Below are 26116 nucleotides of genomic sequence, written 5' to 3' on the forward strand. Positions count from 1 at the left end.
AAAATAACTGCGCCCAGACACTAATAGTATAAAGATAATGTCCCCCAAAAATAATAGTGCTAAGCTGATACTATGCCAGGGTGCCCCCCAAAGTAACAGTCCTCCCCAAAATTCCACCAATAGAAATAATTCTCTGCCAGAGCACACTTAGTAGTAATTCCCCTATAGTGCCCATACTAGTAATCATGTTCCTCATAGCCCCCCAGTAGGGATGAGCGAACCTGAACTGTATAGTTCGGGTTCGTACCGAATTTTGGGGTGTCCGTGACACGGACCCGAACATTTTCGTAAAAGTCCGGGTTCGGTGTTCGGCGCTTTCTTGGCGCTTTTTGAAAGGCTGCAAAGCAGCCAATCAACAAGCGTCATACTACTTGGCCCAAGAGGCCATCACAGCCATGCCTACTATTGGCATGGCTGTAATTGGCCAGTGCACCATGTGACCCAGCCTCTATTTAAGCTGGAGTCACGTAGCGCCGCACGTCACTCTGCTATGATCAGTATAGGGAGAGGTTGCAGCTGCGACGTTAGGGCGAGATTAGGCAGATTAACTCCTCCAAAAGACTTCATTCTGTGATCGATCTGCAGCTGTGGATCATTGAAGTGCTATTATTGACTTGCTCACTTTTTTGAGGCTGCCCAGAGCGTTTTTAGATCACTTTTTTTCTGGGGTGATCGGCGGCCATTTTGTGACTTGTGGTGCGCCAGCACGAGCTATCACCAAGTGTATTTAACCATCGATAGTGTGGTTATTTTGTGCTATATCCTACATCAGTTGCAGGCTGAGCCTGTGTCACCGAAGTGCATTTAACCATCAACAGTCTGGTTATTTTTTGTCCATATACTACATCAGCTGCAGGCTGAGCCTGTGTCACCCAAGTGCATTTAACCATCAACAGTCTGATTATTTTTTGGCCATATACTACATCTGGTGCAGGCTGAGCCTGTGTCACCCAAGTGCATTTAACCATCAACAGTGTGGTTATTTTTTGGCCATATATTACATCAGGGGCAAGTTGAGCCTGTCACCCAGCGCCTAAAAAATAGACCTGACATTTCTATTCAACCAAATCTGTACTGTTTTAGCTGGTCAAGTTATTTGTATTGACCGTAAAAGCACACTTTTTTTTCTGGGTTGAAAAAGCATTCCCAAATTTGCCATTCTCAAAATAACTAGTTTCTGGCATTTGAGGCCTACTTGAAATCTATCCCAAAAAGAAAATCTTACATTGAAGGTATTGATAGTGTCATTCAGAAAAACCTAAGACACACGCTAGCGTGCTGATAGAAGTGTGATTCTGTGATTAAACCTATACCTGTCACACAGCGCAAAAAAAAACAGGTCTCACATCTCTATTCAACCAAATCTGCACTGTTTGAGCTGGTCAAGTTATTTGTAGTGACCGTAAAAGCAGACTTTTTGTTCTGGGTTGAAAAAGCATTCCCAAATTTGCCATTCTCAAAATAACTAGTTTCTGGTATTTGAGGCCTACTTGAAATCTATCCCAAAAAGAAAATCTTACATTGAAGGTATTGATAGTGTCATTCAGAAAAACCTAAGACACACGCTAGCGTGCTGATAGAAGTGTGATTCTGTGATTAAACCTATACCTGTCACACAGCGCAAAAAAAAACATGTCTCACATCTCTATTCAACCAAATCTGTACTGTTTTAGCTGGTCAAGTTATTTGTAGTGACCGTAAAAGCAGACTTTTTGTTCTGGGTTGAAAAAGCATTCCCAAATTTGCCATTCTCAAAATAACTAGTTTCTGGTATTTGAGGCCTACTTGAAATCTGTCCCAAAAAAAAAATCTTACATTGAAGGTATTGATAGTGTCATTCAGAAAAACCTAAGACACACGCTAGCGTGCTGATAGAAGTGTGATTCTGTGATTAAACCTATACCTGTCACACAGCGCAAAAAAAAACAGGTCTCACATCTCTATTCAACCAAATCTGCACTGTTTTAGCTGGTCAAGTTATTTGTAGTGACCGTAAAAGCACACTTTTTTTTCTGGGTTGAAAAAGCATTCCCAAATTTGCCATTCTCAAAATTGTGGTGAACGGGAACAATGAGGAAAACATCTAATAAGGGACGCGGACGTGGACATGGTCGTGGTGGTGTTAGTGGACCCTCTGGTGCTGGGAGAGGACGTGGCCGTTCTGCCACAGCCACACGTCCTAGTGAACCAACTACCTCAGGTCCCAGTAGCCAGCAGAATTTACAGCGATATTTGGTGGGGCCCAATGCCGTTCTAAGGATGGTAAGGCCTGAGCAGGTACAGGCATTAGTCAATTGGGTGGCCGACAGTGGATCCAGCACGTTCACATTATCTCCCACCCAGTCTTCTGCAGAAAGCGCACAGATGGCGCATGAAAACCAAGCCCATCGGTCTGTCACATCACCCCCATGCATATCAGGGAAACTGTCTGAGCCTCAAGTTATGCAGCAGTCTCTTATGCTGTTTGAAGACTCTGCTGCCAGGGTTTCCCAAGGGCATCCACCTAGCCCTTCCCCAGGGGTGGAAGAGATAGAATGCACTAACGCACAACCACTTATTTTTCCTGATGATGAGGACATGGGAATACCACCTCAGCACGTCTCTGATGATGACGAAACACAGGTGCCAACTGCTGCGTCTTTCTGCAGTGTGCAGACTGAACAGGAGGTCAGGGATCAAGACTGGGTGGAAGACGATGCAGGGGACGATGAGGTCCTAGACCCCACATGGAATGAAGGTCGTGCCACTGACTTTCACAGTTCGGAGGAAGAGGCAGTGGTGAGACCGAGCCAACAGCGTAGCAAAAGAGGGAGCAGTGGGCAAAATCAGAACACCCGCCGCCAAGAGACTCCGCCTGCTACTGACCGCCCGCCATCTGGGACCGAGCACCCCAAAGGCAGCTTCAAGGAGTTCCCTGGCATGGCACTTCTTCAAACAAACAATGTGCTGACGACAAGACCCGAGTGGTTTGCACACTGTGCCATCAGAGCCTGAAGCGAGGCATTAACGTTCTGAACCTTAGCACAACCTGCATGACCAGGCACCTGCATGCAAAGCATGAACTGCAGTGGAGTAAACACCTTAAAAACAAGGAAGTCACTCAGGCTCCCCCTGCTACCTCTTCTGCTGCTGCTGCCGCCTCGGCCTCTTCTGCTGCTGCCGCCGCCTCGGCCTCTTCTGCTGCTGCTGCCGCCGCCTCGGCCTCTTCCTCTGCCTCTGGAGGAACGTTGGCACCTGCCGCCCAGCAAACATGGGATGTACCACCAACACCACCACCTGCGTCACCAAGCATCTCAACCATGTCACACGGCAGCGTTCAGCTCTCCATCTCACAAACATTTGAGAGAAAGCGTAAATTCCCACCTAGCCACCCTCGATCCCTGGCCCTGAATGCCAGCATTTCTAAACTACTGGCCTATGAAATGCTGTCATTTAGGCTGGTGGACACACACAGCTTCAAACAGCTCATGTCACTTGCTGTCCCACAGTATGTTGTTCCCAGCCGCCACTACTTCTCCAAGAGAGCCATGCCTTCCCTGCACAAACAAGTGTCCGATAAAATCAAGTGTGCACTGCGCAACGCCATCTGTGGCAAGGTCCACCTAACCACAGATACGTGGACCAGTAAGCATGGCCAGGGACGCTATATCTCCCTAACTGCACACTGGGTAAATGTAGTGGCGGCTGGGCCCCAGGCGGAGAGCTGTTTGGCGCACGTCCTTCCGCCGCCAAGGATCGCAGGGCAACATTCTTTGCCTCCTGTCTCCTCCTCCTACTCAGCTTCCTCCTCCTCTTCTTCCACCTGCTCATCCAGTCAGCCACACACCTTCACCACCAACTTCAGCACAGCCCGGGGTAAACGTCAGCAGGCCATTCTGAAACTCATATGTTTGGGGGACAGGCCCCACACCGCACAGGAGTTGTGGCGGGGTATAGAACAATGAGTGGTTGCTGCCGGTGAGCCTCAAGCCCGGCCTGGTGGTGTGCGATAATGGGCGAAATCTCGTTGTAGCTCTTGGCCTACCTGGATTGACGCACATCCCTTGCCTGGCGCATGTGCTGAATTTGGTGGTGCAGAAGTTCATTCGCAACTACCCCGACATGTCAGAGCTGCTGCATAAAGTGCGGGCCGTCTGTTCGCGCTTCCGGCATTCACACCCTGCCGCTGCTTGCCTGTCTGCGCTACAGCGTAACTTCGGCCTTCCCGCTCACCGCCTCATATGCGACATGCCCACCAGGTGGAACTCCACCTTGCACATGCTGGACAGACTGTGCGAGCAGCAGCAGGCCATAGTGGATTTTCAGCTGCAGCACGCACGGGTCAGTCGCACTGCGGATCAGACACACTTCACCACCAATGACTGGGCCTCCATGCGAGACCTGTGTGCCCTGTTGCGTTGTTTCGAGTACTCCACCAACATGGCCAGTGGCGATGACGCCGTTATCAGCGTTACAATAGCACTTCTATGTCTCCTTGAGAAAACACTTAGGGCGATGATGGAAGAGGAGGTGGCCCAGGAGGAAGAGGAGGAAGAGGGGTCATTTTTAGCACTTTCAGGCCAGTCTCTTCGATGTGACTCAGAGGGAGGTTTTTTGCAACACCAGAGGCCAGGTACAAATGTGGCCAGACAGGGCCCACTACTGGAGGACGAGGAGGACGAGGATGAGGAGGAGGTGAAGGAGGATGAGGATGAAGCATGTTCAAAGCGAGGTGGCACCCAAAGCAGCTCGGGCCCATCACTGGTGCGTGGCTGGGGGGAAACTCAGGACGATGACGATACGCCTCCCACAGAGGACAGCTTGTCCTTACCTCTGGGCAGCCTGGCACACATGAGCGACTACATGCTGCAGTGCCTGCGCAACGACAGCAGAGTTGCCCACATTTTAAAGTGTGCGGACTACTGGGTTGCCACCCTGCTGGATCCCCGGTACAAAGACAATGTGCCCACCTTACTTCCTACACTGGAGCGTGATAGGAAGATGCGCGAGTACAAGCGCACGTTGGTAGACGCGCTACTGAGAGCATTCCCAAATGTCACAGGGGAACCAGTGGAAGCCCAAGGCGAAGGCAGAGGAGGAGCAAGAGGTCGCCAACGCAGCTGTGTCACGCCCAGCTCCTCTGAGGGCAGGGTTAGCATGGCAGAGATGTGGAAAAGTTTTGTCAACACGCCACAGCTAAGTGCAACACCACCTGATATGGAACGTGTTAGCAGGAGGCAACATTTCACTAACATGGTGGAACAGTACCTGTGCACACCCCTCCACGTACTGACTGATGGTTCGGCCCCATTCAACTTCTGGGTCTCCAAATTGTCCACGTGGCCAGAGCTAGCCTTTTATGCCTTGGAGGTGCTGGCCTGCCCGGCGGCCAGCGTTTTGTCTGAACGTGTATTCAGCACGGCAGGGGGCGTCATTACAGACAAACGCAGCCGCCTGTCTACAGCCAATGTGGACAAGCTGACGTTCATAAAAATGAACCAGGCATGGATCCCACAGGACCTGTCCATCCCTTGTGCAGATTAGATATTAACTACCTCCTCTTAACAATATATTATTCTACTCCAGGGCACTTCCTCATTCAATACTATTTTTAATTTCATTTTACCATTATATTGCGGGGCAACCCAAAGTTGAATGAACCTCTCCTCTGTCTGGGTGCCGGGGCCTAAATGTGTGACAGTGGCCTGTTCCAGTGGTGGGTGACGTGAAGCCTGATTCTCTGCTATGACATGAAGACAGATTCTGCGCTGACATAAGGCCAGATTCTCTGTTACGGGACCTCTCTCCTCTGCCTGGGTACCTGGGCCTAAATGTGTGACAGTGGCCTGTTCCAGTGGTGGGTGACGTGAAGCCTGATTCTCTGCTATGACATGAAGACAGATTCTGTGCTGACATAAGGCCAGATTCTCTGTTACAGGACCGCTCTCCTCTGTCTGGGTGCCGGGGCCTAAATGTGTGACAGTGGCCTGTTCCAGTGGTGGCTGACGTGAAGCCTGATTCTCTGCTATGACATGAAGACAGATTCTGCGCTGACATAAGGCCAGATTCTCTGTTACGGGACCTCTCCTCTGCCTTTGGTGCCTGGGCCTAAATGTGTGACAGTGGCCTGTTCCAGTGGTGGGTGACGTGAAGCCTGATTCTCTGCTATGACATGAAGACAGATTCTGCGCTGTCATAAGGCCAGATTCTCTGTTACGGGACCTCTCTCCTCTGCCTGGGTGCCTGGGCCTAAATGTGTGACAGTGGCCTGTTCCAGTGGTGGGTGACGTGAAGCCTGATTCTCTGCTATGACATGAAGACAGATTCTGCGCTGACATAAGGCCAGATTCTCTGTTACGGGACCTCTCTCCTCTGCCTGGGTGCCTGGGCCTAAATGTGTGACAGTGGCCTGTTCCAGTGGTGGGTGACGTGAAGCCTGATTCTCTGCTATGACATGAAGACAGATTCTGTGCTGACATAAGGCCAGATTCTCTGTTACGGGACCGCTCTCCTCTGTCTGGGTGCCGGGGCCTAAATGTGTGACAGTGGCCTGTTCCAGTGGTGGGTGACGTGAAGCCTGATTCTCTGCTATGACATGAAGACAGATTCTGCGCTGACATAAGGCCAGATTCTCTGTTACGGGACCGCTCTCCTCTGTCTGGGTGCCGGGGCCTAAATGTGTGACAGTGGCCTGTTCCAGTGGTGGGTGACGTGAAGCCTGATTCTCTGCTATGACATAAAGACTGATTCTGCGCTGACATGAAGCCAGATTCTCTGCTATGGCATGAAGAGACTGATTCTCTGCTGACATGAAGCCAGATTCTTTGCTATGACATGAAGAGACTGATTCTCTGCTGACGTGAAGCCAGATTCTCTGCTATGGGACCTCTGTCCAATTGATATTGGTTCATTTTTTTTTTTTTTTATTTTAATTCATTTCCCTATCCACATTTGTTTGCAGGGGATTTACCTACATGTTGCTGCCTTTTGCAGCCCTCTAGCTCTTTCCTGGGCTGTTTTACAGCCTTTTTAGTGCCCAAAAGTTCGGGTCCCCATTGACTTCAATGGGGTTCGGGACGAAGTTCGGATCAGGTTCGGATCCCGAACCCGAATATTTCCGGGAAGTTCGGCCGAACTTCTCAAACCCGAACATCCAGGTGTTCGCTCAACTCTACCCCCCAGTAGTAGTAAAGCTCCCCATAATACCCCCTAGTAGTAATAATTCTCCCTATAATATGACAGTACATGAAATACCCCCGCTTAGTGCCTGCAGTTGAGCTAATGTCCCCATAATGTATGCCAGTATAAAATACCCCTATATAGTGCCCCAGTAGATTCCCTCATAGTGCTTCTCTCCCCATTCCCCATAGTGTCCCCCATAATATGCCAGTAAAAAAATGCCTCTTCTTAGTGCCCCCAGCAGATGCTCCTAATAGTGCTCCACTCCCCCATAGTGCCCCCAAATAATGCCCCATAGTGCCACTCTCCCCCATAGTGCCTCCCATAATGTGCCAATAAAAAATGCCCTCTTAGTGCCACCAGATGCCATAGTGCCCCCATAATGTGCCAATAAAAAAAGGCCCCTTTAGAGCCCCCACTTCCCCATAGTGCCCCCAAATAATGCTCCTATAGTGCCAACAGATGCCCCATAGTGCCGCTCTCCCCTATAGTGCCCCCCATAGTGTGCCAATGAAAAAAGACCCTTAAGAGCCCCCAGATGGCCCCATAGTGCTCCTCTCCCCCATGGTGCCCCCCATAATGTGCCAAAAAAAATGGGGCTGTAAGAAATGCCAGCTCCCCCCATAGTGCCAGCTCCCCCCGCAAAGAAAAAAAACAAAAAACACTAATACTTACCTCCATCAGCAGTGATGCGATGCAGGCCTCTTCCGGCCTGTGTCCCTGCCGTGTGCTGCCCGGCTCAGGCGGCGCGATGATAATGACGTCATCGCGCCGCCTGAGCCGGCCTTTGATAGGCCGCAAGCATTAGTGCCTGCAGCCTATCAGAAGAACAGGGAAGGGATAAACCTCTCCCTCCCCTGCCCTGCCGCAGCACAGGCATCTGTATCGCTGTCCTGAGGACGGCGATACAGATGAATATGGAGATGAGCGCTTCCACAATGGAAGCGCTCATCTCCTACTGCCCCCCCCCCACAGCCGCCGGAAACTAGAACCAGGGCCGCGCCACCTGTGGTGATCGGCATTGCGGCCCTGAGGAATTTAAAATATTCGTTAAAGACGGTCCAGCAGCCGTTTTTTACCATGCTTTAGGGCGGCCTGGGAGCAATTGCCTCCCTGCCCCCCGTCCCAGTCCGCCCCTGGTGTCCCACCTCTTTGACCATGTTGTCCGGTGGTGGCAATACATAGACGACGTCTCTTTTGGGTGGTCAGGCAGTTTGGCTAAATTGCAGAATTCTCATTGTTTTCTTAATTGAATTGATCCAAGAGTCAAGTTAGCACTTGTACATTCAACATGTAAATTGTAATTTTAGGATGCAGAGTTGAATTTTGAGGACGGTAGAGTCTATACTACACATCACTGTTCTAGTAGAAGCATTGGATAGGAATACATTTTTGACCACTGAGAATAGGTCTTTTGATTGAGTTTCCTTTGTGTCTACTTATAGTGAGATAAGTAACAATATTTCTAGTATTATCCGTCGACATTGGCCAATGTTGAGGGGCTGTTTGAAGCATGTACCCGAATTTCTTAAACCCCCTTCTTGTTCTCTTATCAGAGATCAAGAAATTTGAGGGATGAGATAGTTAAATCAGATGGGGGTTCTGTGATACCAAAACTGAGTTGCTTTCTATGTTTAAATTACTATGATCAAAGGCGATAGTTTTGTGCATCATTTGCTAACGAGGTTTATACAATCAGGCATTTTTTGACTTGTGATTCTGACTTCGTAATTTATCTTTTATCTTGCCCTTGTAATCTAATGTATGTGGGGGAAAACTCACTTGATTTCAAAACTCGGATTAATCAGCACCGTTATACTATTAGACAAAATCATCACGATTTGGCATTTTCAAAACATTTTTGTTGAGTTAAAACATTCTGAGAGACAATTATGGCTATGACTTGACCAAGTCCCCCCTTTACGTAGGGTGGGTGATGGGGTTCGCATACTTAAAGGGAATGTGTCATCAGAATATGACACATTGTTTAAATCACGTTTTTTATGTTTAACATATTTTGAAAGATTTTTTTATGTCATTTTTAATTTTCCATGTCGATATCTATATTTAAGCAAAAAACATAAATTCCTGCAGTTTTCCTTCTGGCCACTAAGCCTAATAAGAGGCGCCACTTCTTAGTCTGTACAGATCACTTCACTGCAGTTACAGTATATATTATTCTAAACCTGCCTGTAATGATAAGGAAATATCACCTCTGTGTATAGATAAGTCAGGATCCACCATTCACAATAGGTGATTGTCACAGCTTATCTATTCCCTCCATGTACAATGACCTCTGCGCAGGTCACATAGCATGCCCAGAAAACTCTCCCATAGAAGTCAATGAGGTCTCCTCCTGACCATTGTGTTTATGGCCCATGAGGCTGCCGTAAAGCAATTTTTAATGCTGTGTAAATGCTGTTAACAGCTCAGGCAAGATGGCCGCCCCCCATAATGATATTCAGGAAACAGAATAAAGAAAATCTGCAATCGGAAAATAAAAACAGATGCGATAAAAAGTATGTGTCACTAACTGGTTTTAACTGGCAGATAACATTTTTGGTGGCTCGTTTCCTTTAAGAGAAAACAACTTGAATAGATACATAGACTTAAAGGGCATCTGTCGGCAGATTTGTACCTATGACGCTTGCTGACCTGGTACATGTGCACTGGGCAGTTGATGACATCTGTGTTGGTCCCAGGTTCAGATGTGCCCGCATTGATGAGAAACATTCAGTTTTAATATATGCAAATGAGCCTCTAGGAGCAACAGGGGCGTTACCGTTACACCTAGAGGCTCTGATCCCTCTGCACCTGCCACTCCCTCTGCATTGTGATTGACAGGGCCAGGCAGGCGTGATGATGTTTACACTGCCTGGCCCTGTCAACCAAAGTGCAGAGGGGGCAGCAGTTACAGAGAGAGCGGAGCCTCTAGGTGTAATGGCAACACTCCCATTGCTCCAGAGGCTCATTTGCATATATTAAAACTGAATTTTTCTCATCAATGCGGGCACATCTGAACATGGGACCAACGTCATTTTTCTCAGCAATGCGGGCACATCTGAACATTGGACGAACACAGATACCTTTAGCTGCCAAGTGCACATGTAACAGATCAGCCTGTGTCATAGGTATAAAACTGCTGACAGATGCCCATAAAACTGCTGACAGATTCCCATTAATATTTTGCAACCTCATGGTTGGTTTTCTGTTGTGGCTTGTAGTGATGGCCTTGTGGTTCGCCTGGCGGTCGGTTCGCGGCAAACTTTGCTTGTTCGCGATTCGCCGAACATGCGAACATATGGCGATATTCGCGCACGCCATATTCTTTTACATTGTGAAGAACTTTGACCCATGACACATCCATCAGGTGGTACAGGACAGCCAATTGAGACGTTTCAGCACATGGACATACCCCCTACCTTATAAATAAACCCGATCTGGCCGCCATTTTACATTCAGTCTTTTGCCAGTGTAGGGAGAGGTTGCTGTTTGGAGCAGGGACAGACGGTTAGGGACACCAAACGCTAGCTAATAGGGCCACAAAAGTCCTTTTAAGGACTGGTATAGGTGTGCTATCGATAGGTGCGATATACTTATAATATACTTTCTAACATAGAAAGCAAATTATAGTGGATTTGTATTGTGCAGCAGTTGTGTGCGGTTCTGCTGCGATACTGCAGCTACACAGAAGGACAAACGCAATAAGATTTTTTTTTTATAACTGGTGTGATATACCAGTCGCCCCCCAAAAAAACTGATAGAAGCAGGGTGTTATATACCAATAATATACTTTCTATATAGTGCATTTGGGTACTGCAGCATTTGTTGGCTGTTTTGCTGCGTTCCCTCTGCTACACACAGTGACAAACGGTATTGGAAAAAATAATTATAACTTGTGTGCGCATACGCGTAAATTATATTGCCGATATTTCGCATTTAAAAAAATTATGAATGGAGATCACAAATTCGAATAATAGATCTGATATGTCACTGTCCATGTTGTGGGACTATTTGTGCACTTCTAGTAATTATTTCTTGGCTGCAAATATGAGCTGAAGGTTTTTCAGGTTCGCCTGCCATTAAAATAAATCGGACCCGCCGCGAACTTGTGGTTCGCGAACATTTGATCGCGTTCGCGAACCGTCTCAGCAGATGTTCGTCCATCACTAGTGGCTTGCCCTTTGTCTTTCCCCTATCTCTTTGGGTGATTAATTCATTGTATGTTATTTATATGTTTTAACATTTTTGATATTTTATATATAGTTTTTATATTAAAGTCTCTTGTTTTTAGATCCTCATTAGTTGAAGATACATTGGAGAAATTCTGCACCCATGAATGACCCTGTACCATCCATGAAAATGTCACTGTTTCAATGACTTGTGACTTTTTTACACCACAAAACTAAAATATCTGACTTTTTAAATAACCCCCAGAATGTTTTATGACCCCCTTGTATGGGGTCATATACACTATTTATATTGACTGCAGTGGTGGGGAGCCTTTAGGAGGGTTTGTGTGGCACCTCTTGTTAATACTACAGATAGCTGCTAGATGGCGCACTCGCTGGATTTGTCCCTGTCATATAGAGAGAAATGTCTGGTTAGTCCGCTTTAGCGGGGTGCTTGGTGTCCTCCATCTGAGGAGATTCATCTGCCTCATTTCAGCATTAGTTTTTCATATTTGGGCTGCCTCTCTGTTCCACTTCTCCAGTATTATTTCGATTTATGGTTTTTATATATATTTATATTTCTGTCATAGCCCTGGCATTATGCTGTGGTGAGTTTAATTTCTTTACCATTTCTTTACCACACATGCCTGATAGTACACAGTGTTTATGCCTTTTTCCAAGATGGCGCAGGTTAATGTCTGTCATGGCCATTAGTTATGTTCGGCCTCTCATAGAATTTTATCATGCGCACTCAGCACTTTTAGATGCTGACTTTTGGCGCCTGATTAAACAGGAGATCATTCAAGGGTGAGATCATTCGAGTAGAGATGAGCAAACCTGTCAAGGTTCGGTTCAGGTTCGCCCAATTTTTCAAAAAGTTTGGTTCGGACCTGAACTGGTTCAGACCGAACCAGATTGGCTCCAATTGCCCTACAAATTGGTATATAACACTCTCTAGTTTGCTAGTACTCAGAATGTTTAGGAAAACATGTTATCTCTTTTTATTCATTTTTAAGAATTTTTGCTTCCCCCCCTCCCCAACTCTTGAACGCAATGACAGCAATAGTAAATGATGTCTGAGTGACACTGACATACATAGATATGGATAAAGACACTGAGTCGGCACATGTGTTATGCTTTTCCATATTCCAAAGCTTCTAAAAATTGCCCCTTATTGGAGGCGGATGATGTTTAAACACAAAGGGTGTTATTGGATTAAAAATAAACAAAAAGTGGCTTGTTGGGGTACCAAGCATCCAAAAATGATGCTTTGACTGGGTCAGAATGCCTGTCCATAAGACAGGCACAGGTGTTAATTTTAAGAAGAAAAAGTGGCTCGTTGTGAACGAGCCTAGAAAAATTCTCCTTTGTAACTGGGAGCAGCAGCAGTACAGTGTGGATGTGGAAAGGGTAGGGTATTAGACACATGTGGCCACAATAGCAGCAGAAGCAGCATAGCATGAAACATACGAGGGAGTAGATCGGCTGTCTATGGGTGGTGGTGGTAGTAGTAGTAGTGGTAGTAGTAGTGGTGGTAGGGGTAGCAGTAGGGGATTAGCAGTGAGAGCAGTAGCTGAGGCAGCAGCACGGAGAATATTAGTAGGTAGGCAGCAGCAATGGCATGATAATGGCAGTAGCATGATGGAGGCAGAAGATGTCATAGGTACCATGATCGTAGGCAGCCAGCAGCAGTGGCATGTCGGCAGCAGCATGATGGAGGCAGCAGCCATACGGAACATATTGATAGGCAAACAGCAGCAATGAAATGATGGAGGTGGCAGCAGCAGCCGTACAAAACATGATGGTAGGCAGGCAGCAGCATTGACATGATGGTGGTATAAGCATGATGGAGGCAGCAGCAGCAGCCTTACAAAGAGGATGGTAGGCAGACCGCAGCAGTGTCATGATGGCAGAAGCGGCAGCAGCAGCTGTACAGAACATGATGGTAGGCAGACAGCAACAGTGGCAAGATAGGACGTCAGAAAGGCCAGATGTGAGCCGTCAACCAGTCAGCCATTGTGAAAATCCTCCTGAATCCAGGCTTGGTTGATTTTGACAAAAGTGATGTTTTGGACACTGGCGGTGGACAGATTGGTCCATCACGGCATCCCCTGTGGCGCTAAAACCTCTCTCCGAGATGACCCTGGAGGCTGGGTAAGAAAGATAGCATGGTGTGCCAGTTCAGGCCACTGTTCCAGTTTACAAACAGATAAATGGGGCGGCTCACCCTGCTTTAGGATTACTATGGTGCTCCAACTGCAATTGATGCACCCAAATCAAGAGGTAGGATAATATAAATAGAGAAATGTAGAAGGGCACTCAACATATGGAGTCACATCGAATCATGGAGGTCCAAACAATATAGATTTATTGAACACGTCTAAAATAGGCAGTCAAAAATGTTAAGATTAGCAAAATGTCAACACACCATAAAACATATCATAAAAACAAGTAAAACATACAATGGCAATCAAACGAGCAATGTCAATGTGTATAAAAAAGAAAGAAAAAAACATTATCTTTAAAACATTCTGGGGGTTATTTATAAAATCAGATATTTCCGTGCGATTTAATCTTTTTTCTTTCTTTTTTTCAAAGCAAAGTCCAGTGAATGTGGGTTATGATTATAACCCCACTATGCAAGTCAATCAATAGAGCACCAAACGCGTTTCGGAGTGTTGCTTTACTCCTTCCTCAGTGGTAATGCTTGCATGGGGTGTTACCTGCCTTTTATATCCCTCCTTCCTGGGTTCCTCACAAAAAAGGGACAGGATTTCGGTTGAAAACGCTAATAAACGGAGTTGCGGTTTTGATGCGTTTTTACTGCGGTTTTTTTTGGGGTCAATGCGTTTTTTGGGTATATGGCTTCCTATCAGCCCGGACATCATACCTAATAAGTCACTTTTTATTTTAAACATTGCTTTCACTAAATAATAAAATTTATTCAAATTTTTGGATAAAATTGATTTAAAAAACTTAAATAACAATACAAATGCATATAGAACTATCAGATACATTAAGTCAAATACCAGTATGAATACATATAGGACCATAACACATATTTCAATCTATCTTCATAATAATTGGCTTTCCCTGTGTTGACACAGGGAAAGCCAATTATTATGAATATTGAAATATGTGTTATGGTCCTATATATATTTATACTGGTATTTGACGATAGTTCTATATGCATTTGTATTGTTATTTAAGTTTTATCAAAAAATTTTAATAAATTTTATTATTTAGTGAAAGCAATGTTTAAAATAAAAAGTGACTTATTAGGTATGATGTCCGGGCTGATAGGAAGCCATATACCCAAAAAACGCATTGACCAAAAAAAAAAAAAAAACGCAGTAAAAACGCATCAAAACCGCAACTCCGTTTATTAGCGTTTTCAACCGAAATCCTGTCCATTTTTTGTGAAGAACCCAGGAAGGAGGGATATAAAAGGCAGCTAACACCCCATGCAAGCATTACCACTGAGGAAGGAGTAAAGCAACACTCCGAAACGCGTTTGGTGCTCTATTGATTGACTTGCATAGTGGGGTTATAATCATAACCCACATTCACTGGACTTTGCTTTGAAAAAAAGAAAGAAAAAAGATTAAATCGCACGGATTGCAATTATCCGAAAGATACAACACTTGGAGAGGAACGCCTACAGGATCGAACAAGAGGCAAGCATCCAATCTTGCTGTACCCGAAAAAAAGGTCCATTTAATGTGCGGGACTCGATTACTAAAGTGCCTGGGTTAACTATTGAATCTGTGTTCGAAAGCTACAACACGTGGGACGCTGAAGATCAAGTTCGATATTTTACAGTAGAATACTCGACTACTGCTACAGGGCTGATCAACAGAAGGCCGCGAATAAGCTTCTATAGACAAAGCTAAGTATTTATTCGTTGAACATTGTTTCCTGTGCCGATTTTAATACCATTCGAAAAAATGTGGGACGCCACGAAATGGTTTTAATCGAGACGGCCTAAGACCATACGATTATTTAATAGAAAAAATTGAAAGTTCCTACAATTTGCAAATTTAGGACTTCCAATCTGCTTATAACGTTTCCCTGCGTTCTTAGTGGTATTGGACATTTTATTTGAAACCTCCCCTTCTTTTTTTATACACATTGACATTGCTCGTTTGATTGCCATTGTATGTTTTACTTGTTTTTATGATATGTTTTATGGTGTGTTGACATTTTGCTAATCTTAAAATTTTTGACTGCCTATTTTAGACGTGTTCAATAAATCGATATTGTTTGGACCTCCATGATTCGATGTGACTCCATATGTTGAGTGCCCTTCTACATTTCTCTATTTACACTGTTCCAGTTTGCCTGCTCAGAAGTCCATGGGGTCAGGAAACAGGGTATGCACTAAAGACAAGCCAAAGTGCAGGTAGGCCTGAACCTGGACATTGAGGCGTGAGGTTTCGGCTTGCTGATTAGACTCAGCCTGCCATGTTGAGGAGAGTAAACTTTCTGCTGCTGTGGTTTCTGCTGCTTGTGACAGTGGGAGATGGTTGACCTTGTGGGAGGCAGGGAGCGGTCTGCCTTTCAAACAAGCTGACAGCAGCTGACTGTTCGCCGAAAGCTGTATACACAGTGTTTTCTGATAATAACATAATTTGGCCTCCCTGTCAGACGGAGGAAAACATTACCCCAATTTGCTTTGATAGCAAGGGTCTAAAAAGCATGGCTATCAGTAGTGTTGATCACGAATATTCGAATTGCGAGTTTTTATCGCGAATATAGGTACTTCGAAAATTCACGAATATTTAGAATATAGTGATATATATTCGTAATTTCAAATATGAGAGATTTTTTTATTGAGAATTTTCGTAATGCGAATTTTTATCGCAAATTGTTCAATTGCTGAGTAAAAACATGATTCCTCCCTGCTTCTTGCTTGTGGGCCAATGACTCAATGGCCCACAAGCAAGAAGCAGGGAGGAATCATGACTTTAAAGGGGAAAAATTATGAATATTCTAAAAACGAATATATAGCACTATATCGAATATATTATTTTTTTTGAATATTCGCAATATTTAAAAACTAGAATATATAGCAATATAGCGAATATTCGAAAAAAACTAATATAGAGCAATTTAGCTAATATAGTGCTATCATCTTCTTTGTCTAATAGTTGTAATTTTTTTCTCATCTGAAGTTCAGATTGGAAAAAAATGACAACTATTAAAAAAAAGATTATAGCACTATATTAGCTAAATTGCTCTACATTCGTTTTTACGAATATTCGCTGTATTGCTATATATTCTTGTTTTAGAATATTGCGAATATTCGAAAAAAAGGAATATATTCGATATAGTGCTATGACTCATTGGCCCACAAGCAAAAAGCAGGGAGGAATCATGTTTTTGCTCGGCAATTGAAAAATTCGCATTACGAAAATTCGCATATTACGCAATCATTACCTTGTCGATTTTTCGAGTAAAAAAAATCGTAGAATATAACGAATATTCGAATTCGCGAATATCCGCTGAATATTCTACAAAATATTCGCAAAATATCGCGAATTCGAATATAGCCCCTGCCGCTCATCACTACCAGGGCCGGCCTTAGGTGTCCAGGCGCCCTGTGCGAGCTAACCTTGTGGCGCCCCCCCCCCAAAAAAAAAAAAAAAAACACTGCTTGTTGCTGGCATCATGGCATAGGCTGGCTGACTATCCAACCAAGTAGTTACCAGCCCACACACCCCAAAGGCCGGTGTAATGTCATACTTCCCTACTTCGTGAGATTTCCCTACCCTCGTCACTTCCGGTCGCACTGGACATGACGTGAGGAGGTGTGCAGCGCCGCGCAGGTGCACAACGTCAGGTTAGGGAAGTTTCACAGCAGAGTGCGCATGCGCCAGGAGTCTCGCCGGCGGTTAGGGTAGGGAAAAACTATGGGCCAGTGCGCAGGCGCAGTGATCGGATGGATGTTCTCAGCTGAACACCGGCCGACACTGCGCATGCACCGGGAGCCTCACCAGCGGTTAGGGAAGGGAAAAATGACGTACGGGCCAGTTCTTTTTCCCTACCCTAACCGCTGGTGAGGCTCCCAGCGCATGCGCAGTGTCGGCCGGTGTCCTGCTGAGAACATCCATCCGATCACCGCACCTGTGCACTGGCCCATAATTTTTCCCTACCCTAACCGCCGGCGAGGCTCCCAGCGCATGCGCACTCTGCTGTCAAATTTCCCTAACCCATCGTTGTGCGCAGTGCGCCCCCCCAATATAATAAACATTGGTGGCACAGTGCGCCCCCCCCAACACCCCAGTATAATAAACATTGGTTGGCGCAGTGCGCCCCCCCAACACCCCAGTATAATAAACATTGGTGGCGCAGTGCGCCCCCCCAACACCCCAGTATAATAAACATTGGTGGCGCAGTGCGCCCCCCCCAACACCCCAGTATAATAAACATTGGTGGCGCAGTGCGCCCTCCAACACCCCAGTATAATAAACATTGGTGGCGCAGTGTGCCCCCCCAACACCCCAGTATAATAAACATTGGCGCAGTGCGCCCCCCCCTCAATATAATAAACATTGGTGGCGCAGTGCGCCCCCCCTCAATATAATAAACATTGGTGGCGCAGTGCGCCCCCCCTCAATATAATAAAAATTGGTGGCGCAGTGCGCCCCCCCTCAATATAATAAACATTGGTGGCGCAGTGGGCAGTGCCAATGAGGGTTAAAAAATAAAAAAATAATTAACTCACCTCCTCCAATTGATCGTCTTCTGTTCTTTCTTCATGACCTGTCAAAGGACCTGTGGTGACATCACTGTGCTCATCACATGATACATCACATGATCCATCACCATGGTAATGGGTCATGTGATGAGCTCAGTGACGTCACCACAGGTCCTGAAGAAAGACCGGCAGCTACGCGATCAACTGGAGGAGGTGAGTTAATTTTTTTAAATTATTTTTTAACCCTCATTGGCACTTCCCACTGAGCCACCAATGTTTCTTATACTGGGGAGGGGGGGGCGCACTGTGCCACCAACGTTTCTTATACTAGGAGGGCGGCGCACTGAGCCACCAATTATGTTTGTTTCTTATACTGGGGTGTTTGGGGGGGGGCGCACTGTGCCACCAATGTTTCTTATACTAGGGGGGGGCGCACTGAGCCACCAATTATGTTTCTTATACTGGGGTGTTTGGGGGGGGGGGCGCACTGTGCCACCAACGTTTCTTATACAAATACAGGAGGCGGGTGCCGGAATCAAATAGCCGGCACCCGACCTCTGTGACAGGGAGCTGCGATCAGCGGCAGTTAACCCCTCAGGTACCGCACCTGAAGGGTTAACTCAACTGCAGCTGATCGCAGATCGCCCAGCGCCCCTGTTACTATGGCGCCCTGTGCGGCCGCACAGCCCGCACACCCCAAAGGCCGGCCCTGATCACTACTATCCAGTAATCATCAGACTGCTCGATGTCAATGATACGCCTCTCATGGTAGTAAACAAGCGAGTATACCGGTCTCCATTATAGCCAGCACGACTGAGGAGCCACTAAGACGATTGGGTTTCTTGGTTGGTGTCATCATCATCATCTTCCAACTCCTCCTTCAGTGGCAGCACCTCATCCTCAACCTTCTCCATGAGAGCTTCTCCTTGTGGGTCCTCAAAATCTGGCGGACAGCAAGATGTTCTTCTTCCGACGTTTTCACCTTCTGCATGAGTGTCAGAATCTGTTCTAAGATTAAGATAAGGAGGATGAAGAACAACTGCAGCATGAATGGCATTTACTGCCACTGCCTGAAACACATGCTCTCTGCTGAGGCTGTATAGTGCATGACAAAATCGTTCACAGTTTTCCGCTGCTCAAACAGATGCTCCAGCATGAGCGATGTTGAATTTTAGCCATTTGGAATGTAACGAATTACACGATATTGCTGCAGACTGTTCTGTAGCTGCAAGTCCAGGAGAGCGTTCCTCGCCACATTAGATTAGCTGAAAAGGGGAACAGTCTCCTGGACATTCCCAGCACCTTGTGCAAGCTAGTGTACTTTTCTAAAAAGCAATGCATGGAGCCAGGGCCGGCCTTTGGGGTGTGCGGGCTGTGCGGCCGCACATTGCGCCATAGCAACAGGGGCGCCGGGCGGCCGACAGCTCGCAATGTAATATGTGGCAGGCGAGGCGGCACTTGTGTTCTCCCTCGGGGCGGGCCCCCCGCCCCCTTCATCTCCCCCTCCATCTCCCCCTCCCCAGTACTTAGCAGGGGGCGCCCGTTGCGGTTTAAAAAAATAATAAAAAAAGTTGCTTATATAAGTTCGAGCGGCCGGCGGCGCCCCTCATGCTGCAGCGGCTGAGGCTGAGCGCTTGCCGCTCTAAAGAATCCTGCCTGCGCCTGCTGTGTGCTGTTAATGTAGTGTGGCCGAGCTCTGTTCGATCCGTGGTACAGGAGCTTTTGTTTCCTGTACCCGGCCGGACTGACAGGAAGTGCTCACTTAGTGTGCACTTCCTGTCAGTCCGGCCGGGTACAGGAAACAAATGCTCCTGTACCGCGGATCGAACAGAGCTCGGCCACGCTACACTAGAGGTGGAGGTGGGTCTGGGAGTAGAATGAGAGTGACAAGGGGGGAGGGGGGAGGTAATAATGAGAGTGAAAAGGGGGGAGGGGGGGAGGAAATAATGAGAGTGACAAGGGGGGGGAAATAATGAGAGTGACAGGGGGGGGGGAAATAATGAGAGTGACAAGGGGGGAGGGGGAAATAATGAGAGTGACAAGGGAGAGGGGGTGGAATAATGAGAGTGACAAGGGAAGTAGGGGAAGAGAGTGACAATGGAGTCGCCAGAGTCCAGATCAGATCATCTTATTGTCCTGGTGGTAAGTAGACAATGCAATATGTTTATTATTTAATTGTTTAGTTATTAATACTAATTTTCTTAGCTGGACACCGGCCAACACTGCGCATGCGCTGGGAGCCTCACCAGCGGTTAGGGTAGGGAAAAGCACTGGCCCGTACGTAATTTTTCCCTTCCCTAACCGATGGTGAGGCTCCCAGTGCATGCGCAGTGACGGCCGGTGTTCAGCTGAGAACATCCATCCGATCACTGCGCCTGCGCATTGACTCATAGTTTTTCCCTACCCTAACCGCCGGCGAGGCTCCTGGCGCATGCGCACTCTGCTGTGAAATTTCCCTAACCTGTCGTTGTGCGCCTGCGCGGCGCTGCACACCTCCTCACGTCATGTCCGGTGCGACCGGAAGTGACGAGGGTAGGAAAATCTCACGAAGTAGGGAAGTATACCATTACACCGGCCTTTGGGGTGTGTGGGCTGGTAACTACTTGGTTGGATAGTCAGCCAGCCTATGCCATGATGCCAGCAACAAGGAGTGTTTTTTTTTTTTGGGGGGGGGGGCGCCACAAGGTTAGCTCGCACAGGGCGCCTGAACACCTAAGGCCGGCCCTGCATGGAGCAGGTGTTATTTCCCCCAGGTTCAGGGAGGCCACGATGTTGCAGCCATTGTCATTGACCACCTTGCCCAGTTGGAGTCTGCGGGGTGGCAGCCAGCGGGATGTTTGCCACTTAATATACTTTAGCAACTGCTCGTCTGTGTGGTTACTCTCGCCCAGCCTGATCAGCTCACACACTGCATGACAAACTTTGACTTGACTGATGTGACAGGAAGGAGGGGGACTGCAAGCGACGCGGTGCCCTGCTGCTGTTGGGGATAGCAGCGTGTCCATGGAGGGGGAGGGGGAGCCAACCCAATGCAATCGTGGAGGGTCAAAATGACCTAGCCATGGTTGCTGCCTTGCCACTGCCACAAAAAGCATTCACCCAGTAAAAGACATCTACTGTCCCTGTACACAACAGCTGCTCCAGGTGTCCACCATCGCATGCATCTTCCTGCACAATGAGAATTGTAGGGAGCAGCCCAGGTTCTCCACCATGTGAGAGTACAAGGCACTACTAAATGGTACGGCAGCGACTCCACCACCAGCAACTTGGCCAGGTGGAGGTTCAGCTTCTAGAAAGGCTAATTGTTGGTTGAGAAAAGTTTTGTTATGGCCAAACATTATATTACGTTATAGATGTCTCATGATGGAGCAGAGGATAAGAAGGAGGAGTCTTAGCAGGAGAAGAAGAAGCTGGGGATGATGATGATGACAAGGACACTGTATTGCTTGGGGATGGGGGTTGGTTGCCACAAGGAAGACAAGGAGAAGGAGTACAGTCTTGTACTAACTGGGAATGCTGGCCAGTTATTTTTTGACAAAGGTTCCAGTGATGCCTCATATGCTGCAAAAGAGCTCTGGTACCTGTGTTTGAGTTTGAACGCCCATGACTTATTTGTACAGGGCAATGCTTCTGTCTTCCGTCAGCATGGAGAAAAACTGCTAAACAGGAGATACTAATGCGGAGCTAAAGGCAGCCGAGCTTGGCTTAGAACTGACACGTTTTGGGCCAAAGGCACCCACAGTGTCAGTGGCATCACGAGATCCCGAAGCAGACATGGCCCTGGCTGTTCTTTGGGAGGTACGTCACCTCTGCTCTTTATTGCTGCTGATGATGTCTCCACCTTCCTCCTCTGATTTTACAGTCTCGTACGCACCTCGATCCTGCTCCCAAGTCGTATCTAACAAACAATCGTCCTTAACCTCCCTGCACTTTTTATCAAACTGTGATTTGTCATTGATATAACACTGTGGGCTCCTTGTCCCACATCCCGATTCCGTGTTCTGTATTTGCCCTGACTGCCACTGTCGCTGCCCCCACCAGCAAAGATGTGGCTATGAAGGCCACTATTACCACCACAAAGTTATGCTTGAGGTCCCCAGCCTCCTCCTGAACCTCCTCTTCAGGGCAGCCCAAATGGTGACTGCTCTGACACAAGTCGTCAACAGGGAGACTCTCTTGACTATCTGTCATAGGGCGTGGTGCGTTTTCGTTGCCACTTCTCAGGAACTGGGAAGCCACCCCACTAGAAAGGGGCAGTGAAGACAGAGAGGACTCCACTGAAAGCCTTATCTGGGGCTTCAAGGAGGAGAGCAGGAGGTATGCTGTCACCCCTGGCTTCATGAACTCAGAAGTCACCTCCACATCATCCTGCTGTGATTCTCTAGGATATGCCCCCATTGTCTGATAGGTGCTGGTCCCAAATCTGGGATCTGCACCTACACCGAGAAAGGAGCGGGGAAACCTGGAAATAGCGCTGGCTCGGCTATTTCCGTCAGCCCCATAGAAATGAATGGGAGCGGTGGCCATGCAAGTGCGGTACCCTCCCATTCACTTGTATGGCATAGGTTCTCGGCATAGGTGCGAGTCCCAGAGGTGGGACCCACAACTATCAGACAATGGGGGCATAGACAGGAAGACACAATACAATGTCCTTCCTTTTGACAAACAGAGTGCAAGAGCAATATGGCGGATGGCTCAAGCACAGTGGGTGAGAAACAATCATCTCCCATGCCTAAAGTATGCAAGACTGCAGCCAAAGACAAAAAGGAGACGGTGAGGATTGATAGTAAGCAGCTGTTGGTGGGCGATTCCATCATAAGAGGTGTGAGGTTTGAGGAGAATGGTGTTGTAAGATGTCTCCCTGGTGCTACCGCTAGCAGGGATAGACGACGGATCCTTAATATTGTTAGGCAAGCAAAACAGGAAACGGAAGTGGATGTTATTGTCCATCTGGGGACAAACGATCTGGCTTGCAATGAGGTTTCAAAGGTGAAAGAAGCTTTTCACACACTTGGAAAGGATATACGGGAGGTTGCATCAACTGTTTCATTCTCTGCAGTTTTGCCTGTGCATAACCTTCAGCATGACAGGAAGATGCGCATTAAGGAATTCAATGTATGGCTTGGTGAATGGTGTCGGAACCAAGGGTTTGGCTTTGTGTCTCATGTTAGCTCTTGTTGGAATGGAAAAGAACTGTACAAGAAAGATGGTTTGCGTCTTTCTCTCAAAGGAACGAATGTCCTCGGTGAACAGTTCCAAGTATTTGCTAAGGAGCATTTAAACTAGGAAAGCGGGGCAAAAGAGTAATAATCCAGCAGTCCGACTGCCCCCCGGAACAACGCCAGAAGATGCCAGTAGCACAAAAGTTAAGAAATGACAAGCTCAGATTCTTATCTACAAATGCTCGCAGTTTAAGGAATAAGATCAATGAACTTGAGGCTATAATGGCATCTGAGAATATAGATGTAGTGGCTGTTACTGAGACGTGGTTCAAGGGGAGTAATGACTGGGATATATCAATACCAGGGTTCTCTCTATACAGGAAAGACAGGGAAGGCAAGAAGGGGGGAGGGGTGGCCCTGTATGTGAAAGACAGCATAAAATCTAATTTGATACAAGTTAGCGAGAACAATTTAGAGTCAGTTTGGGTTACCTTGCAGCTTGATAATCATAAGGTAACTCGTGTAGGTGTGATATATAGACCAGCTAGCCAAGTCAAAGAATTAGATGATCTACTAGTTGAGGAAATAGCTAAAATGACATTGAAGGGGGAAGTTATCATTATGGGAGACTTCAATCTTTCTGATGTAAACTGGAAAACCAAAATAGCTAGTTCTGCCAGGAGTACAGATATTCTAAATTCCCTACTGGGATTATCTCTACAGCAAGTAGATGAGGAGCCAACCTGGAAGGAGGCCATTTTAGATTTAGTATTCACAAATGGGAATTTGGTATATGATATTACTGTAGGGGAAAGCTTGGGATCTAGTGATCACCAGTCAGTGTGGTTTACTATAAGCACAGTGACTGAGTCACACCACACAAAAACAAAAGTTTTAGATTTTAGAAAAACTGACTTTTCTAAAATTAGATTAGTGGTATACGAGTCCCTATCAGATTGGAACAGTTTCATTGGAGTCCAGGAGAAATGGGACTACTTAAAAGAGGCACTATTGAAGCAACAGAAAATTGTATTAGGCTTGTCAGTAAAAGCAAAAAAAGGAAAAGACCACTGTGGTACTCAGCAGAAGTGGCCAAAATCATTAAAAACAAAAAGATAGCATTTAGGAATTATAAAAAAAAAAAACGAGGATGACAGGCTAATTTACAAGATTAGGCAGAGAGAGGCCAAACAAGTTATAAGAGCTTCTAAAGCACAGGCAGAAGAGAAATTAGCTCAGTCAGTGAAAAAAGGCGATAAGGCATTCTTCAGATACATAAATGAAAAAAGGAAACTAAAACAAGGAATTACAAAATTAAAAACAAAAGAAGGAAGGTATATGGAAGAAGATAACTAGCTGACTGCCTCAATGAATACTTCTGTTCAGTCTTTACGAAGGAAAATGAAGGAAATGGACCTCAGTTAGGAAAGAAGACTAATGAATCTTTTGATGCATGTGTCTTTACAGAGGAAGAGGTCCTAAGTCAGCTGTCTAAAATCAATACAAATAAGTCACAGGGGCCTGATGGGATACACCCAAAGCTATTAAAAGTGCTCAGCGGTGAACTAGAAAAACCATTAACAGATTTATTTAACCAATCACTGGCAACAGGAGTCTTCCCAGAAGATTGGAAATTAGCAAATGTTGTGCCGATTCACAAGAAAGGTAGTAGGGAGGAATCGGGCAACTATAGGCCAGTAAGCCTGACATCAATAGTGGGGAAATTAATGGAAACCATACTTAAGGAGAGGATTGTGGAACATCTAAAATCCCATGGATTGAAAGAGGAAAAACAGCATGGGTTTACTTCAGGGAGATCATGTCAAACTAATCTTATTGATTTTTTTGATTGGGTGACTAAAATAATAGATGGCGGAGGTGCAGTAGACATCGCTTATCTAGACTTCAGTAAGGCTTTCGATACTGTCCCACAAAGAAGGCTTATCAATAAATTACAGTCTTTGGGCTTGGACTCCCATATTGTTGAATGGATTAGGCAGTGGCTGAGGGACAGGCAACAGAGGGTTGTAGTCAATGGAGTATATTCAGACCAAGGTCTTGTTACCAGTGGGGTACCTCAGGGATCTGTTCTGGGACCCATATTGTTTAATATCTTTATCAGCGAAATTGCAGAAGGCCTCGATGGTAAGGTGTGTCTTTTTGCTGATGACACAAAGATTTGTAACAGGGTTGATGTTCCTGGAGGGATACACCAAATGGAAAAGGACTTAGGAAAACTAGAGGAATGGTCAAAAATCTGGCAACTAAAATTTAATGTGGATAAGTGCAAAATAATGCACCTGGGGCGTAAAAACCAAAGAGCAGAATATAAAATCAGTGATACAGTCCTAACCTCAGTATCTGAGGAAAGGGATTTAGGGGTCATTATTCCAGAAGACTTAAAGGTAGGCAGACAATGTCATAGAGCAGCAGGAAATGCTAGCAGAATGCTTGGGTGTATAGGGAGAGGCATTACCAGTAGAAAGAGGGAGGTACTCATGCCGCTCTACAGAGCACTAGTGAGACCTCATCTGGAGTATTGTGCGCAGTACTGGAGACCATATCTCCAGAAGGATATTGATACTTTGGAGAGAGTTCAGAGAAGAGCTACTAAACTGGTACATGGATTGCAGGATAAAACTTACCAGGAAAGAGTAAAGGACCTTAACATGTATAGCTTGGAAGAAAGACGAGACAGAGGGAATATGATAGAAACGTTTAAATACATAAAGGGAATCAACAAGGTAAAAGAGGAGAGAATATTTAAAAGAAGAAAAACTGCTACAAGAGGACATAGTTTTAAATTAGAGGGGCAAAGGTTTAAAAGTAATATCAGGAAGTATTACTTTACTGAGAGAGTAGTGGATGCATGGAATAGCCTTCCTGCAGAAGTGGTAGCTGCAAATACAGTGAAGGGGTTTAAG

This window comes from Bufo bufo, chromosome 1, assembly GCF_905171765.1.
Source record: "Bufo bufo chromosome 1, aBufBuf1.1, whole genome shotgun sequence".
Lineage (NCBI taxonomy): Eukaryota > Metazoa > Chordata > Amphibia > Anura > Bufonidae > Bufo > Bufo bufo.